The sequence below is a fragment of the Macrobrachium rosenbergii genome, chromosome 42, assembly GCF_040412425.1.
Source record: "Macrobrachium rosenbergii isolate ZJJX-2024 chromosome 42, ASM4041242v1, whole genome shotgun sequence".
NCBI lineage: Eukaryota > Metazoa > Arthropoda > Malacostraca > Decapoda > Palaemonidae > Macrobrachium > Macrobrachium rosenbergii.
The window spans coordinates 15,359,062-15,377,249 of record NC_089782.1 but is presented as its reverse complement, the minus strand read 5'-3'; positions in this window follow the sequence as shown (position 1 = coordinate 15,377,249).

The following is an 18,188-nucleotide window of genomic DNA, read 5'->3' as shown; positions in this document are numbered from 1 at the left end:
CTTAAGAGGAGGTCAAGTCGGAAGGCAGCTAATTATGGTTAACATCAAGAATGGATTCATAATGAGCTCCCTCACTCCCCCTTTGTTAAAAAGGGAGGGTTGACAGACATATCTTAAGAAAGTAAACTCTTAAGAGAGTAAACTAAGACTGGATGCAATGGTAGTTACCTGTATCCTGTACAACTCAAAGAGGTACACTAGCCTAGATGCTGATCCCATGTTTGGACGAGACAAATGCAATCGTCTTGTCTAAGGAGGTAGGTTCGGAAGCACCTACCTTGCCAGAGGCTTAATGTTCATGTGCTTGTAAACAAGAGCCCCTACTACTCCCCCATGGAGGATGAGTGCATGTTCAAAGTCTGCTGGAACTTCTTGCATGAGGCCTTAGACCTCTTCTTCCTCCCACATGGAGGAAGAGAGCTGTGGAAAAGGAGAAGGAAGATGAACTCAGCAACAAAGAGGAAGTCAATGACAAGGAAGAATGCAGAGAGTGTTTCTTCCCTTTCTGCTCCAAATTCTTGCTGTCTTCAACACTGAAGGGAAATTGAGACAGGGCTACAGGAATCAACAAAAGGAAGCACTATAGCAGACACAGGAGAAGCAGGAGAGAGCTCCTCCTCATCCAGGTTGTCCAGGAACACTGCAAAAGATGGACTACCATGCATGTTCAATGTTGGCCAAATCTTTCGTAATTTTTTTCAAGGAAGATCTCTTCTTTGTACTTGGAACATCAGACTCAGATAAGCTAGAGGGTGAGGCTGCTGCTGGGGATGAGGCCCGGCTAGGGGGAGCACCATTTCCATCAGCAGCATCATTCTCTGAGGAGAGGGTATGGCCAGAATCCTTCAAAACACTTTTAATATTACCTGCCTGAGGAGTGTTTCCTCCCAATGAAGTTGTGGCAGGATTTCACAACCACACACTCACACTAACAAAAAAACAACACATACACTCACCTCGTACTAGGCTAGGCCTACGAATTCCGGAAGGGAAGTTTTGCCAAGCAGAAGGAGGTCACGGAGTCACCACAACCGCCGATAACGCCAACACTCGCCACACAACAACAGTCCACAACCAAGAAAACAACAACCCAACCAGTACACAAACACGACCCAAAACAAGACTCAAAAAGACTCAACCACGAAGACTCAAACTCAACTCACTCGGACCACAGCAGAAGAAAAAAAAACAACCAGGCTATCACACGACACCGATCACGCAACCAACACAGCACAAAACCCAAAAACACGCCCAAGTACAAACACTCCAACCACAAAGCCTCCAAATACCAGATCACACAAACTGAACCAAAAACCTGCAACTAAAACTCCGATCAACTACCGGAAAAACCGTCCTTGCAGCACAATATCTCTGTCAAGACTCCCGCCACGATCATCCGAAAAAACACACAGTTCTGACTCCCAAAACAACGAAACACGAAACCTCACGGACCATAAAAAAAAAAAAAGAAAACCACACTCTCTAACGACATCATTCAACAATTACGCACTACGTTGTTCGTTCTCTCTCTCTCTCTCTCTCTCTCTCTCTCTCTCTCTCTCTCTCTCTCAAGACGTCGAAATCCAAATGCAATAACCTCATTCCTCCATATTACTCCCCCACTACATTTGACGACGTCTTCTCACACACACACACTACCCAGATTTTATATAGCCTTAGGCAGGACCCACGGATGCTCCGGAACAGGCCCCCTGGATCTTGTTCGAGGGCCCTCATGCATTCTCTCTGTCTCTACTCCCTTCTCAGCACCATTTTCATTCAACCCCTCCAGTCCACCCCATTCCAGATGCACACTATCCTCCTCATCACTATCCTGACCTATCTCACCCACCACTTCATCCACACCCTCCAATTCTGCCCCAAATATCTCTCCAAATTCTGCCACTAACCCATTCAACTCATTCATAGTTCTGTCCAGCTCTCGCAAAGACTCATCCATACTACCAATCACCAGCCTACTAGTAGGTTCCTTTCCCACCGAAATTTCACTCACCCCAGTCAACTCAAACCCACACACACTGTATGTATCATTCATGCTATCCTCAGTATTGCATGCCCTATCAATCATTCTCACCCCTGCAAGCACACCCTTATCACACAACTTACGCTTCTTCCATACTCAACCAACACCAACTGGCGGTCCTCCAGACCCATTTGCTCACCGAAACTCGGCTCGCATTTATTCGTCCTCAACCAATCACTCATTGCATTCTCCCGAACATATTGCGGCACCTCTCTCCATCTACGCAACTGGCTATGATGTGCCCTAATCTCATTCACACTTCCATCCTAAAACGTAACTCAATCCACTTGGCCCCACCTCCAAAATCTTATATGGCCCATCAAATTTCTCTCTCATCTTACTTACATTCATTCTCCCTCTCTCAATCACCTCTCTCAATACTCTATCTCCAACCCCAAAACTTTCAAATCTTTCACTCGCCCTCTTCCACAACCCACGGTCATCCTCCATTAACCCCAACCTTGGTCTAACCACCCTCTCAAAATTTAACACATATTTCGAAGGAGACATACCCAAGCTCTTATGCAACGTGGAGTTATACACCCACACTGCACGTCCAACATGTACATCCCAATCGTCATCACATTTACTCATCATTGCAAAATCTCTGTCATCGTTCTCACAGTTCTCTCAGCCAAACCATTTGCACTCGGCATATACAGAGTGGCATACACATGCACAATACCCCACTGCCTCAACATTTCCTCAAACTGCCACCCCACAAACTCAGGCCCATTGTCACTCAACATTCTCACAGGCCTACATACACACATCGGCAATATTACTTGCCCTACCATTCACGCAACAGTTTCACTCCTTTTATCCTTGATGGGGACCACATATACAAACTTACTCATGTGATCCACCATCACAATCATTCCCACATGCCCTCTTGCAGTCCGTGGTAATGACACACAATCAATCACAACCATCTCAAACAATTCTTTCATCTGCAGTCGTAAGACTGGCGGATTTGCTTGCACACTCTGATATTTCCTCTCTGACAATCTTCACACGTGACAGCTACATCTGCACAAATCTTGCTCAACCCAGGCACATACAATCTCTCTCATACACCCCACAACTTATTCTTTCCTAAATGCCCAAAACGATCATGTACCAACAGACACATACGGCTGCATCAAGGAAAACACCGTATATACACCCCTTCATTACACAACCCTCCTGATGCAAAAAGTACACCACATTCCTACACACCACAAACCATCCAGCAACCCTCCTGTATGCATCCAACTCAGGGGCCAATCCTCCCTCTCACCCCACAATATACACGCCGTAACATACTGACCCCCACACTCTGATCCTGCATTTGCTCAACCTCTTCCTCACTCAACAATCATTCTCACCCCAGCAATATCAATCATTCCGACGAAATTCCACAACCACATCACCTCCTGCATCCTAATTATTTCTCTGCCCCCTTCCTAAGAACCCCTTCCTAAGAACCCCTTCCCTACATCTACACTCACATCATGCACTCTCAGAAAATCTACCCCCAACAAAAAACAAGTTGGCATATCATCCTTTGCCATGATTATGAAATCATGAACCATTTCTAAACCCCCTAACTTGATCTTTAATTGTATTTCTTCCCAAACCAAAACACTTCCTTGCCCTAACCCATGTATCCTCACACCTGCAGACTGCTTTTTCACTCTCCAATCACACCCCCCAAGTTCACTCACCAAAGAAACCTGTGCCCCCGTATCAACCAAGCCACAATACTCACCATCATTTACCCCCACAAATGTTACCATTTTCCCTTGCGTGTCATGCATGCACACTCTCACTGCCACACTCATTTGGCCACAATCATCTTCACAATCATCTTCACTATATTCACCCTCGGCCAGCCCCTACTTTCACACTCCAAAGCCTCATGCTTTCCGCCACCCCCCTCCTCCACCAACCAATTACAGCTATCTTCCTGACACTGAATATTCAAAACCCCATGCTCACTACCCACATTTAACCCCCCTTTATACTCAACTGGTCTGCTCCACCCATAGTGCAAAACCACTCTGATTCCAAACAAATCTGCTACCGCCAAAAACAATTGTACCAACATTCTCTTGTTGTCTACCCCTTCCTCCTCCATGCACACCCCCAACCTTGCCCGTAACTCATTCACGTTCTCAGGTACCCCTTTAACCAAACCCCTATTTTCCAAATCTTTTAACCCCCAAAACAAGCATTGCCAAACCCGATCACTCCCCACAAACCTTTCCCTTACAACCAACCCCTCAGGCACCTTGTTCAGGTCCCAGTCACTTTCCACAGTATTAACCCCCTCACCATACATTCTCGACATTGCATCTGCAATCACATTCTCAGCCCCCCGTATATACTCTATCTCAAAATCAAACTCACTCAAATCCTCAATCGTCCTTGCAACTCTAGCATTCACACTCCTTTTCTTAATCATATACATCAATGGGCTATGGTCTGTCCTCACAATAAACTTTACCCCATACAAAAACACACTCAAAGCCTTAACACAAAACCTTATTGCGGCTAGTTCTTTCTCAACAACAGAATACTTCCGTTATGCCTTATTAAAAGCCTTACTTACATATGCAATTACCCTCAACTGATCCTCTCCATTTACCCTCTGCATTTGCTCTAAACACACCCCCATACTAAACTTACTTGCATCAGTAAACAACTCAAGCTTACTCGTGCCCTCACTATAGTCTGGGAAAGCCAAAGTGACATCTCTAGCAGCCTCCTCTTTCAATCTCTCAAATGCCTCTACCATCTGCTCACCCCACTTTAACCTAGTGCAATTCATCTTTCCTGTCCATTCAGTTAATGGTTTTCCTATTCCTGAACAGTCCCTGACAAATTTCCTCCCAAACTCGATCAAGCACAAAAACCTTTTAACTTTCAAGCACTGTCTGGGGACGTGGGAATTCCTTTACCTTTGCACAAACTTTTCACTCTTCCTTATGCCACTTTGCACTCACCACATGCCCAAGGAATTCCACCTCCCCAGCCAACCATGTACACTTCTCAAGTTTCACCTTCACCCCACCTCCTCCAACCGCTCCAACACCCTTTCAAGCAACTCCATATTCTCTGCAACAGTCTCACTCGCAATCAAAATGTCATCTATAAACATAGTCACCTTCTTCCGATCAAAACCCGCCAAGACCACATTCATTGCCCTTTGGAAAGCAGCAGGTGCATTAGCCAATCCAAAGCTCAACCTTCTAAACTGGTAGTGGCAACTGCCACTTGAAAAAGCAGTAACTGGCCTGCTTTCCTCCTCAAGCGGCATCTGGTAATAGCCCCTTACCAGATCCAATTTGGTAAATACTTTCATCCCACACATCTTATACACACAATCGGACACCACATTCATCGGAAATCGTTCCCTCACAGTCACCTCATTCACCTTTCTGTAGTCCACACACATTCTTAAACTTCCATCCGGCCAGACAGGGACTATGGGGCTATTCCAGGCACTCTCACTCTTCTCAATCACCCCCACCCTCTCAAGCTCCTCACACTGCTCCTCGATCTCCCGAGTGACAGGCGGGAGAAGTGTCGGGACGCTGATATATAGGGTGTCGTCTTCCAAAATTATTTTGAATTCTGGAAGCTTTGACTCCCAAAATCCTGGTCACCACGACTCAACGCCCCCCGCCTATCCCACAACATTTGCACCAACCGGTCCCTTTCGTTTCGCCAACATTTTCATTCATTGCAACTCTTCTTTTCAACTCCTCATACTGCCAATCACTACCCTCTTTCATACAACCTGTCATTACCTGTCGTAGCTCAACGTATCTCTCGTCATCTACATTCACCAACGTATATAAAATCCATACGCAATCTCCCTCACGTATACCCCGCACTCGTTTTTTTCTCACGCTCGGCAATGAAGTCATGAACACCCGGGGATTCTCCATATCCAAAACCCCATCATACACACACACATTTGCCCTCACTAACTTACTCACATCCACACCCTCAACTACATATTCACACTCATCACTGTTGGCTATCCCAATACCATCTGGCCATGCAACCCTTACACTCACAACCTCACCCACCTCCCGTGGCACCTTCACCCTCTCTCTTGCCACCAGTGGTACTCCCTTCCACAGCTTGTGCTCTACTCTTCCATCCTCACCAAAATACAAACCCCCACGTACACCCCCCTTCATATGCAACTCTATAACAGTCTCACTCGGATGACCACCATCCCACACCCCTTCAAAATCTATATCCTAACAACATATTGTATTTATCATTAGCCCCTCAATCACACAAAAATCACTCTCATCCATCACTACCCCACCAATTTCTATCTTTTCACACATCATCCCTACTATAGGTACCCCTAAATTTCCTATCCCATGGACCTCACCCTTACAATTCCTTACCTCACACTCACCCTGTAACTTATCGCATCCATTTTTAAACAACACATTTACACTACACCCAGTATCAATCAGAGCAATCAAACACACACCCTTACATATCACTTGCACGCCATACACTCGTGCTTTTACCCCCAAAACCCCTTCTCATGCATCAACCCTTCACGCACATGCATTACCCCTCACCGTCTGCATTCTGGAGGATCCACCCAACTGAACCCCTCACTAATTAGTTTCCCGAACTGGTACTCTGCCCCACTCTCATTCGCCACACACACTCGCCACATGACCTTCCACCCCACATTGGTACACTTTGCTCTCACTTCCTTACACATCCTGGCATAATGCCCATTTTGCCCACAGTTACCACAAATTATGCCCCATGGGTACCCTGACAGCCACTGGCTATATGTCCTATCTGCCCACACCTATAACACTTGATACCCCTAACCTTCTTACATTCACTCACCAAATGCCCCGTTTCTCCACACCCAAAACAAGCTCCCAGTGCCCACCGACATTCATTTTTCTTATGCCCCACTTTCCCACACCTATAACATTTCTGCCCTAGATCATAACTAACTAACCCTACCCTTCCAATACTACTACTTCTATCTCTCTGTGGCCCTTGATATTTGCATTATTTACGTTTACACTTCTATCAACTACTTGCTCTGCCATCCACCTCGGTCCTGCCAAAACTGCTTCCCTATAGCTTCTAAATTCTGGTACCTCTGCCCTAACGCTAACACTCCTACTCTCTTTCGTGCATCTGTCAACCTCATGGTCTTCAACCAGATCCAAAATTTCATTCCACCTCAACCTTTCATTCGTCCACTTCATCTTTTCCTTGCGCTTCCTATTTATGAACTCATACACACCCTCGGGTACCGTCGCCAACAACTTTCGTACTAACTCTTTGCACTCATTTATTCCCTCATCACCAAATTTCCTTCTGGCTAATGTTTCCAACCGATAGACGTACATATCCAAAGATTCACCATCATTCATTCTTGCCTCATCGAAATCATGTTTCCTCTTATACTTAACACTATTTTTTTGTCCTTCTTGCCTGTTCTATAATCCTAGTTTTAATACTTTCATAGGACACATGACCTACACTCATTACTACCCCATACATACTCAGCAAAAATCCCGTTAAGAAACCCCCAAACTCTCGTGCCCATACCCTCTTATTCTCTCCATATTTAGCCATGCAATAACCTTCATACTCCCTGAAAAAATCCCTTATATCCCTACTTCCATACTCTTCATACTTCTCACACCGTGGCACTTCTCTCACATACATAGCCTTCCGTACTTCTTTCTCACTCTCAGTCGCTGCCGCTAGTTTCACTCTGACCTTTCTTACTCTTCCGAATACAGTGAATCCACTTCCACACTAACATCCATCCTCCCAACTGCGCTTTTCTTACCCTTCTTCTCAACTACCCTTATCCAATCTTCACTATCCAACTCACTTTCATCTTGTTCCTTACTCTTTTCCAATTTCCCAATATCAACTTTCTTCTCATCCTTCCTAAGCCCCTTTTTTTTTTTCTTCTTTTCTCACCCCTTTCTTAACCTTGTCCTCCCGTTTACCTTTAGCCAGCATCTCTCCCTTCTTTTCCTTCTTTACTGCACCTAAGTCACTTCCATCACTCTCATCTCCACTCTTCTCTACCTTCTGCAACCCTTCTGGCCCATCCCAAGACCCAGGGAACCTCCTCCTACAGCTCCTTCTCCAAAGAACTCCTTAAACATTCCCTTCATCATTTCCTGCATCCTGCTTACTGCAGACTCTAACTTCTTATCCATTCTTTCTTCAGACTCTTTCACCCCCTCTTTCATCTCCTCTTTCATTTCTTCTTTTGCACTCCTTAGCATTCCCCCCATCTCCTCCAACTGACTCCTCAACTCCTCATTCTCACTCCTCAGCCTCCCATTCTCCTCCTCCAGCCTACCCTGGACTTCCCTAGCCACCCGGAGTTCCTCTCTCAGTTTCTCTATCTCACTCATCCTCACCTCTTACTCTCACTCTACCCACCACAAAACAATCCTAACAGTAAATACACAACAGCCCCACGTTGGGCGCCAAATAATGTGGCGGGATTTCACAACCACACACTCACACTAACAAAAAAACAACACATACACTCACCTCGTACTAGGCTAGGCCTACGAATTCCGGACGGGAAGTTTTGCCAAGCAGAAGGAGGTCACGGAGTCAACACAACCGCCGATAACGCCAACGCTCGCCACACAACAACAGTCCACAACCAAGAAAACAACAACCCAACCAGTACACAAACACGACCCAAAACAAGACTCAAAAGACTCAACCACTACTAAGACTCAAACTCAACTCACTCGGACCACAGCAGAAGAAAAAAAAACAACCAGGCTATCACACGACACCGATCACGCAACCAACACAGCACAAACCCAAAAACACACCCAAGTACAAACACTCCAACCACATAGCCTCCAAATACCAGATCACACAAACTGAACCAAAAACCTGCAACTAAAACTCCGATCAACTACCAGAAAAACCGTCCTTGCAGCACAATATCTCTGTCAAGACTCCCGCCACGATCATCCGAAAAAACACAGTTCCGCGCACTCCCAAAACAACGAAACACGAAACCTCACGGACCATAAAAAAACAAAAGAAAACCACACTCTCTAACGACATCATTCAACAATTACGTACGCCGTTGTTCGTTGTCTCTCTCTCTCTCTCTCTCTCTCTCTCTCTCTCTCTCTCTCTCTCTCTCTCTCTCTCTCAAGACGTCGTCAAATGCAATAACCTCATTCCTCCATAAAGTTGGCAAATGTTTCTTGTCCTTCATCCTGCTACCAAACTTCTCCCACCATGGAGATGCCCATGCAACACACCCCTTGTACAAGTACACACCTTCTCCCTGCAAACGGAACATCACCTGTGGGGATCTACTGTTACAGGAGACATGAAGTGCCCACAAGGATGTCCTTGCCCCCTGCAAAGGTGTTGTTCATGTTTTTCTCCATGCTTTAGGGAAAAAACAATTAAAAGCGCACACATCATTCTACTCATCCAAAAATGATTAAATGTCACGAGGAAAAGAGAGAGTGAAGCGAGACCCCTACTCTTCACAGCAGCTGGGAAAAAAGCGAATGGTGACATTAGGTGAGTGAGTCATATGTCCCCACTCACTTCCCCATAATCATCAGTTAGAAACCTTATTACCAAGTTCAATGACTGTTCCAGCTTGCACTGGGAATACTCTTATACAAAAGGTGATGGGTTTTATTTCCATAGGAACAAAAAATTTTTTCTAAGAGCCCACTGTGCATGACAACACTGCCTGCTACAAAAGTTACCTACAGTATCATCTCCTTCCAGCGATGTCAGGAGAATCTCCACACTAGTAGCATCTCTATTTAAATGTCCTATTGTTTGCAAAAGTGTGAGCTTATTGTGAATTTCTGATACATGCAATGGCAGATGATAATTCAAAACTGGAGACATCAGAGAAGAATGAAAGAGGAGGTAGGTGGTCTGCAGTGTACTGTGAAGGAGGTTCACCAAAACAAGACAATTAGTCTTCATATTCTCCAACCTTGCCATGTCACTGGAAAGGCACAAGAACTGGTGTCATGTTGTTTCTCATACAAGGGCAGACTTTATTTGTAAAAAGGAAATGGCAAGGCTTTATGCAGACCAGTTTGATACTTCTCAGAATGCAAATGTTATCTTAAAAGCACAGACACTGAGGCTATGAAAAAGTAAAATTGGCGAATAGGCATAAGGGAAGACCCAACCCTGAAAATCATTTGAAAGCGTCTATCTCTGCCAAATTTCATAGGCCAAAATCAAACTTCAGTTTACAGCAACTGCAGTCCATAAAACAGTTAAGCTTATTTAGACAATACAATTGTACAAGTACAGTACAGGTAAACTTACACTTCTCCATCTACTGATGGGTGGTATTTGCCAGCATCACACATCAAGGAAATTGGAATGAAACCTTGGTGCATTACTGGTTCTTATTTCTCAATCTATTTACTTAATAATAAAAGAATAGTTGGACAAATATTTAAATACTGCACAGTCACTCGAAATGGTATTGCAACATACTTCAAAACTTTTTGGACAACAGCTTATAACAGTGACATCTGGGACTATTTGGCAACACTGGTGTGTCAGAGAAAATGCTAGGCTGAATCTTATTTCTCTTTAATTATTTCTCCAGAAATTATCAGCCACTGGATAATATTATAAAGCTAACCCTAGCTTATAAAACTAACCTAGCCTCTCCTCTTTGTGTTTCTTTGTCATGAAGGGTTTCTTGGCAGGAAAATGATGAAATAACACCTTAGCCTTATGAACGGTTTGGGCATCAACTTGAAGGGAGAGCATAATGTTCTCTCTTGATAGCAACGGCAATTGTCAGGGAAGTGAGGCAGAGAGCTGCTGCAATGTTCATCTGATGATTATCTTCTTCAACAGTGGTGCAACCATGGGGTCGTCCTCCACTTTTTTTCAATAGATTTATTACATTTCTTCCTTCTCTCAGTCGTCGTAGCCATCTATACAGTACACAGTTGTACTGTAGATGCCAAGCTCCAAATAATATCTTAGAAACACTAGCCTTAAGCAAGCTAGTGATGGGTGACCTGAGAGATAATGTAGTGTGGTTGCATCTTATCCATCCTATGGGTGCAAGTGACGACGATACAATTTAACTTTCCCACCCAAGTTTGGCGTCATAATAATATACAATGCTATAAAATTTTCCTTTTTTTGTGTTTTGGACAATGATTATGGTAGATTTATTTCCTTCTTTATTCATATATTTTCTTAGTTAACCCTTAAACGCCGACTGGACGTATCGTACGTCAACTAAAATTGTCTGTTGGGTGCTGAGTGGACGTACCATACGTCAACTACAAAAAATTTCAACCTTCGGTCAACTTTGACTCGACTGAAATGGTCGAAAAACGCAATTGTAAGCTAAAACTCTTACATTCTAGTAATATTCAATCATTTACCTTCATTTTGCAACAAATTGGAAGTGTTTAGCACAATATTTCGATTTATGGTGAATTTTTGAAAAAACTTTTTCCTTACGTCTGCGCGGTAACTCGGCCGAAAATTTCAGAAATTCTTTCGTCATTTTGTCGTAATGTTTGCACCGGTTTATATTAGTCGTTACATAAAATTTTATATATGGAAATGTGCACAATTTCATGTAGAATACAACAGAAAATAACTCATGGTTGTAGCTTCTATCAGTTTTGAAATATTTCCATATAAATAATCACGATAAGTGCCAAAATTTCAACCTTCGGTCAACTTTAACTCAACAGAAATGGTCGAAAAACGCAATTGTAAGCTAAAAATCTTACATTCTAGTAATATTCAATCATTTACCTTCATTTTGCAACAAATTGGAAGTCTCTAGCACAATATTTCGATTTATGGTGAATTTTTGAAAAACTTTTCCCCTTATGTCCACTGTGTAACTCTGCCGAACATCTCAGAAATTCTTTCATCACTTTGTCGTAATGTTTGCACCGGTTTATATTAGTCGTTACATAAAGTTTTATATATGGAAATGTGCACAATTTCATGTAGAATACAACAAAAAATAACTCATGGTTGTAGCTTTTATCAGTTTTGAAATATTTTCATATAAATCACAATAAATAGAAAAATTCTACTTGTCAACTTTAACTCGACCGAAATGGTCGAAAACTGCAATTGTAAGCTAAAACACTTACAGTCTAGTAATATTCAATCAATTACCTTCATTTTGCAACAAACGGGAAGTCTCTAGCACAATATTTTGATTTATGATGAATTTTTTTAAAAAACTTTATTTTACGTCCGCACGTTACGAATTCATGCATCATTTTGTGATAATATTTTCTCTGTGTTGCTTTGATCGTTTTACAATTTGTTATATACCAAAATCATTGCAATTTAGTGTACAATACAAAGAAAAAAAATAACTCGTTAGCTTTAACCGTTTTGCTCACAGCGCGATTTGTATACAATTCTATATGAAATTTTTTTTTGCGCTGTCATATATTTCAATATTTATATATGATAATATTTTTTTCATTTCTGATGGTTGCATACTAAACTTCAGGCAATGACAAAAAAAGGAGCCAAAAATGAACTCTTAATCTTAAAAACTAAGCGTGCTGTGATTTTTTGAAAAAAACTTTTTTTCCGCTTCGGCACTAACTCCCGAACACCGCCGGCATACAACAGACACTTTTGTAAATAAAGGCTCGGCGTTAGAGGGTTAATAAGCTTTTATTTGGATTCGCGTTACAGTTTTTTCTTTGACTCTTTTACCCAACCATCTGGTGCAAAATTTTTCAAAATGTTTCATTATTTTTCATAATATGGATTTTTCACATGCCATTCTTTTTCATGTTTTTATCCATATGATTAATAACCAAAATCAAATAAGAAAAACACATTTCCTTGTATATATCAAAAGAATAAATTATTGTTAAGTGAACAAAAATTTCTGGAAGATGTTGCAATATTGAGTGACAGTACAAGTCATTTATATAAAAATACTGCAATTGAATCTGAATAGTGGGGCGCTACAACTTACAAGTGAATGTTATTTCATCTTCATTGTGTGTCCTCATATACAGTATTTTATTTTACTATTAAAAAAGTTGCAGGAGATGGATGAGAAAGTTTAAATGGGAGTTACAACAGAAAGTTGATAGATTTCGAATATGCAGATGATGCTCTTTTAATTAGCAAAACACCACAAGACTTATAAAGCTTGCTTACAATAATGCATTATAAATCTACAGAGATGGGACCCAGAATAAATCTGAGAAAACAGAAGTAATGAGAACAGATTATGCAAAAGGGATGAGTTAACATTAGAGGGATAAAGGAATAATGAGGTTGAATCTTCTAAATATTTAGGAACAATGATATCCAATACAGGTTCTCTTGAGTTGAAATTGTTTATGAATAAAAAATGCAAATGAAACAACTGGCATACTGAATAAGATGGGGAAATCAAAGATTGAAATTATATACAAGCATAAAACTATACTTACTAGTAAGTTTAGTAAGATTTGTATTGCTGCATAGACATGAACCACAGTATGACAGTGAAAATATATCAGAAAGGTTTTGTCAATCTGACAATAAAGCTTCAAGAAGAATATTAGGAGTCAGATGGCAAGATAACAGGAAAATACCAAAAGGGAAATTACAGAAATTTCATATGTAGATGAGATAATGATGAAAGGGAGATGGAGGTGGCTTAGACATGTCCTCAGCACAACCCCTGGGAGAATAGTATGTGACAGTGTCAGCTGGGGTCCTTTGAGCACCAAAAGAGTTGGAAGACCCAGACCTACTTGGATGTGGAGTAAGAGGAGGTGAGAGGAGATTTGTGAGTGATAAAGCAAAGGGAAGACATAAGTGGTGGAATTTCACAGAGGCCCTTTGCATAATGGTGGTGATGATGATAATGCTAAATATTCAAGAGGCATCAGCTTCTGTTAGCAGGTGCTTAACTTATACAGATACTCAGGGCATGCAATGCCAATACTGATAATAATATACAGCACATTGTATAAACCTAAAGGGTACAAGCAAAAGGAAGTTATTTTACCTTCTTAATGTGCTGTCTGTAAAATCACTTTAAAAATACAGAAAATTACTTTTTAAAACAAAAATATTACCCTGAAATAATTCCAACATACAATTTTATTTCTGCAAAGTGCCCATAATGGTCTGAACTTAATCTACAAACTGGCCAGGTACCAGCACATGCCCTTTTCCAAATATTATCATCAGAAGGAAAAAGAAAGCCTAAAACATTACAGAATAAAAACAAAATATCACAATACTACAGTGCTTACCTCCCAGTGAATCATGACCACCCTTCTTGTGAAAAAACTAATGAGCAAATGGTAGCTGCAACCTGTGAGTGCATTCAACTGCAGAATGCACTAGTACACAGCAAGTAACAAGGCATCTGTCCTGGATTGCTCTACAAGAAGTTTCCTAAAGAAACTTGCAGAGAATGTGGCTTCTGTATTTTCGATTTCTCTCTCACCTTTGCATGATAAATATTCTGATTCTATTTCCACTATTAGTGCTCTGGAATAACATTTGTTTCCTGAACATAATTCTGGGAACAATCTGCAACAGAGAAGAAAAAGTCCATGAAATGACTGTAAACAACACACAACTACTATTGTATCATTTTACAACCTTAAAAAATGCTAACCCTAAATGCCTTTGTGGTAATATAAATGTGAAGAATACTGCAAATTCAGGATAATCTATATTTTTCCTCAGTATATAAGCCTGAAAGTTGGTTTGGGGCTGAAGCTTGGTAACAAGGTAGTGTGTGTGTGTGTGTGTGTGCATGCCTCCTCACTCAACTACTGATGTCCCTTTACCTAAGCAACAAGGACAAATGCAAGAGTGGCTGTAGGTTGGATTACAATAAAGACTGCAGGCTTGCATAGCTATAGAAAATCAAAATTATCTTTAGTTTGTGATTTTGTTCCTGTATGTAAACTTTCACCCAGTTTATAGAAACTCACTCCTCAGTTGGGAGGTTTTATTTCATAAAATAAGACTGGTACTGCTCATAACGAAATGGGGTATAAGGTTACAGACATCTGCCATTTTCCAAGTAAAGTAGTCTGTGCCAATAGCAAGAGACTTGAAGAATGGTTTATCACTACCCAGTGATGCCAGCTTCACTGTCAAGTGCATATGCAGGGGAAGATTAATCCCTGTAACTGCCTACACAGCCTGGCAACCAGGCTGATAAGGCTCTATGCCATAGTTTGGTTCATGATGTCAAACCATCCTCTAGGAGAAACACAAGGGAAATCGGTCTTACCCGTAAAAGAATGGGATATCATGGTTAAAAGAGAGCTGTATAGTACAGTACAGTATAATTATCCAGGAGTCACTGACAATGCTCTACATCTGGCCTTCCCCCTTCTGAAAAAAAAGGGGTGGAATTAACACATCAATGGACCTAAGACTTCTGACTGATATCCAGATGTGTAGCTCACCTACATCTGTTGAAAAAGCATATGACACTGTTTGGGCTGTCTATAGTTAAGTCCACAAAGGAGGGGAGGGGTGTGGTGTCAAATGCATCTTTTCATCCTAAACCAAACCATGAACCTTAGGCAAGATACAGACATGTCAAATAGTAGCTGAGAAAGCTACAATAAGTTAAGCACAACCATAGGGCCAAAGAGCAAGCAGCAAGGATTTATAGGTGTCCTCTTGTAGGAATGAGGGAGAAACCCAGTAGGTTGGGTTCTTAAATCTAACCAAAACTGAAGCTCCAACCTATGAGAACGAGAAATAAGCACAATCCAGGCCTTTCTCTTGCTATACAGACCTCGAGAGATCACTCAAGGACAAAGGCTCAGAAAGGAGATGCCAAGTTCTCCGTCCAGTTGACCTGCAATGACAAGGAAGTGGAAGTAACAAAACCTGACATAAGTGCCAAGGAAGTATATGGAGAAGGATGAGATGGAACTCCTCTCAGAAAAAAGAGACTGAACCCTTTCTCATACCTCACAAGGAGGAACTGATGGAGGGGCATTCACTGTCATGGAAAGGTCAAACTGAAGAAATCAAGACAGATCATCTGAGTGCAGTCAACCCAATGTAGCTGAATTGATAATTACAATGGATGTCTCATATAGGATCTAGAGACAAACTAATACAAGATGTCACCCTTTTCCTAAGGGTATCTAGAAGAAAATCAGCCTGATGGCTAAGTTGGAGCTGTGTACACTGAAGAGGGCTCGACTGGAAATACAGTTTTGCCCAATATGACTTTCAGTCAAGCAAGGTGACAGAGATCACTCCCAGTCCTGTACTAAAGAGGAGTAACAAAGTTTCCCCTTCCCACCCATAAGGACACCTGTTAAGCATGGAAAAACCAATGAATACTGTACCCCCCATCGTACAGTAGTAAAGGGGTGTGTGGCTATTGGTAAGGGATAAGAAGCACGTGATCACCTGTTCTGTCAGGCAAAGTGAAAAGAGCACTAGTCACACTGTGGCTATTGGTAAGGGATAAGAAGCACATGATCACCTGTTCTGTCAGGCAAAGTGAAAAGAGCACTAGCCACACTGTGGCTATTGGTAAGGGATAAGAAGCACGTGATCACCTGTTCTGTCAGGCAAAGTGAAAAGAGCACTAGTCACACTGTGGCTAATGGTAAGGGATAAGAAGCACGTGATCACCTGTTCTGTCAGGCAAAGTGAAAAGAGCACTAGTCACACTGTGGCTAATGGTAAGGGATAAGAAGCACGTGATCACCTGTTCTGTCAGGCAAAGTGAAAAGAGCACTAGTCACACAAGTAAAGTGGGGTTCAAGACAGCTATACCTCTGTCTACACCTCTTGAGTACCTTAGGAGATAACCCTGGAGGGAGAATCCCTACAGGGAAGTAATACCATCAATGCACCTCACATGGTGCACTGTAGGCATTAGTAAAGCTTATATGCAGTATCCCTTTGGTCCCTTGCTGCACCCACTTTTTAGCCTTTTACTTTACCTCCATTCCTGCTTCCTTTCTTCTGCCTTGCTGTTCAACCACTCTATCTACTGTTTTAAGCACTGCACGGCTGAAAGTGCCCAAGTGCTTGGCTTTATATCCTATTTTTACAAAACAAACCAAAGGAAGAGTGGTCATGTGTGTTCCAAGACAACTGAACCATAACCCTGCGGGTTATCAGCCTATGTTGACTTGTCCTAGGCCAACTGTATAGCTGTACAGTTTAGGAAAATAGAAAGTAAGAGGCTTTCACATTTCAACATTCCTCCCTGAAAGGAGGAATGAAAGCCTTAGAAAATGGGGCATCAGCAGTGGAAGGAGTACCTGTGAAAGACTCTCTACTCACCAATCCTCTTCTCTCCTCCTTTGCCCTTCTACTCTCTGAGTTGAGACTTGACAGCAGGATGAAGGATCAGGTAATAACCACAGATCCTGAGGGGTGGGTAGAAAGGAAGCTCTGACCCCTGATGAAGGCAACTAATCATATAGAGGTTACATGAAAGCATCTTATTCTCAAAGGGCAAATGGAATCCAGGGATGACTCAACCTTGAAGGATGAGATGAATTATCATGCAGCAATAGAAAAGGAGAGCTAGTGTTGGCAGACCTTCCAACAAAGGCTAACAGGGAATTGGTCAGGAGAGAGAAGCAGGCATTCCTTGCTGCCAATAACTGCCTCACAAAGTCTTTTCTTCTTAGGGGATCAGGCTTCTCAATTCAGCAATATAAGGAGAGAAGCTCTCATACTGATGATGTAATCACCTCCTGGAGGGGATTAATGGTACTGCAAACCATGGGGAATGCAAGAGAAGTTGCTACAAACGGGGAAAAATGGGAAAAGAAGAGCCTGAGTATGGGCAATGTCTACTTGAAGGATAAGATGGTATGATCTGTTTAGAGAATTGTTGGTAATGTAATTCCAACTGGCAAAGGATTGTTGGAAATAGGGCATGCAGTAGCAAGTCCATGACCACTTGAGTGGCAGGTGGATGAAATTCCATGATCCAAAGACCAGGCAATCAGGATCCCTCAATGTGCTAGGCTGGTGAACTCTCCGAAGTGTTTTGGAGCTGCACTAGTCACTTCCACAAGGCCATCACATGCATGAGTAAGACTCTTGACCTCACAAAAGAGCCTTGCAATTCAACCTG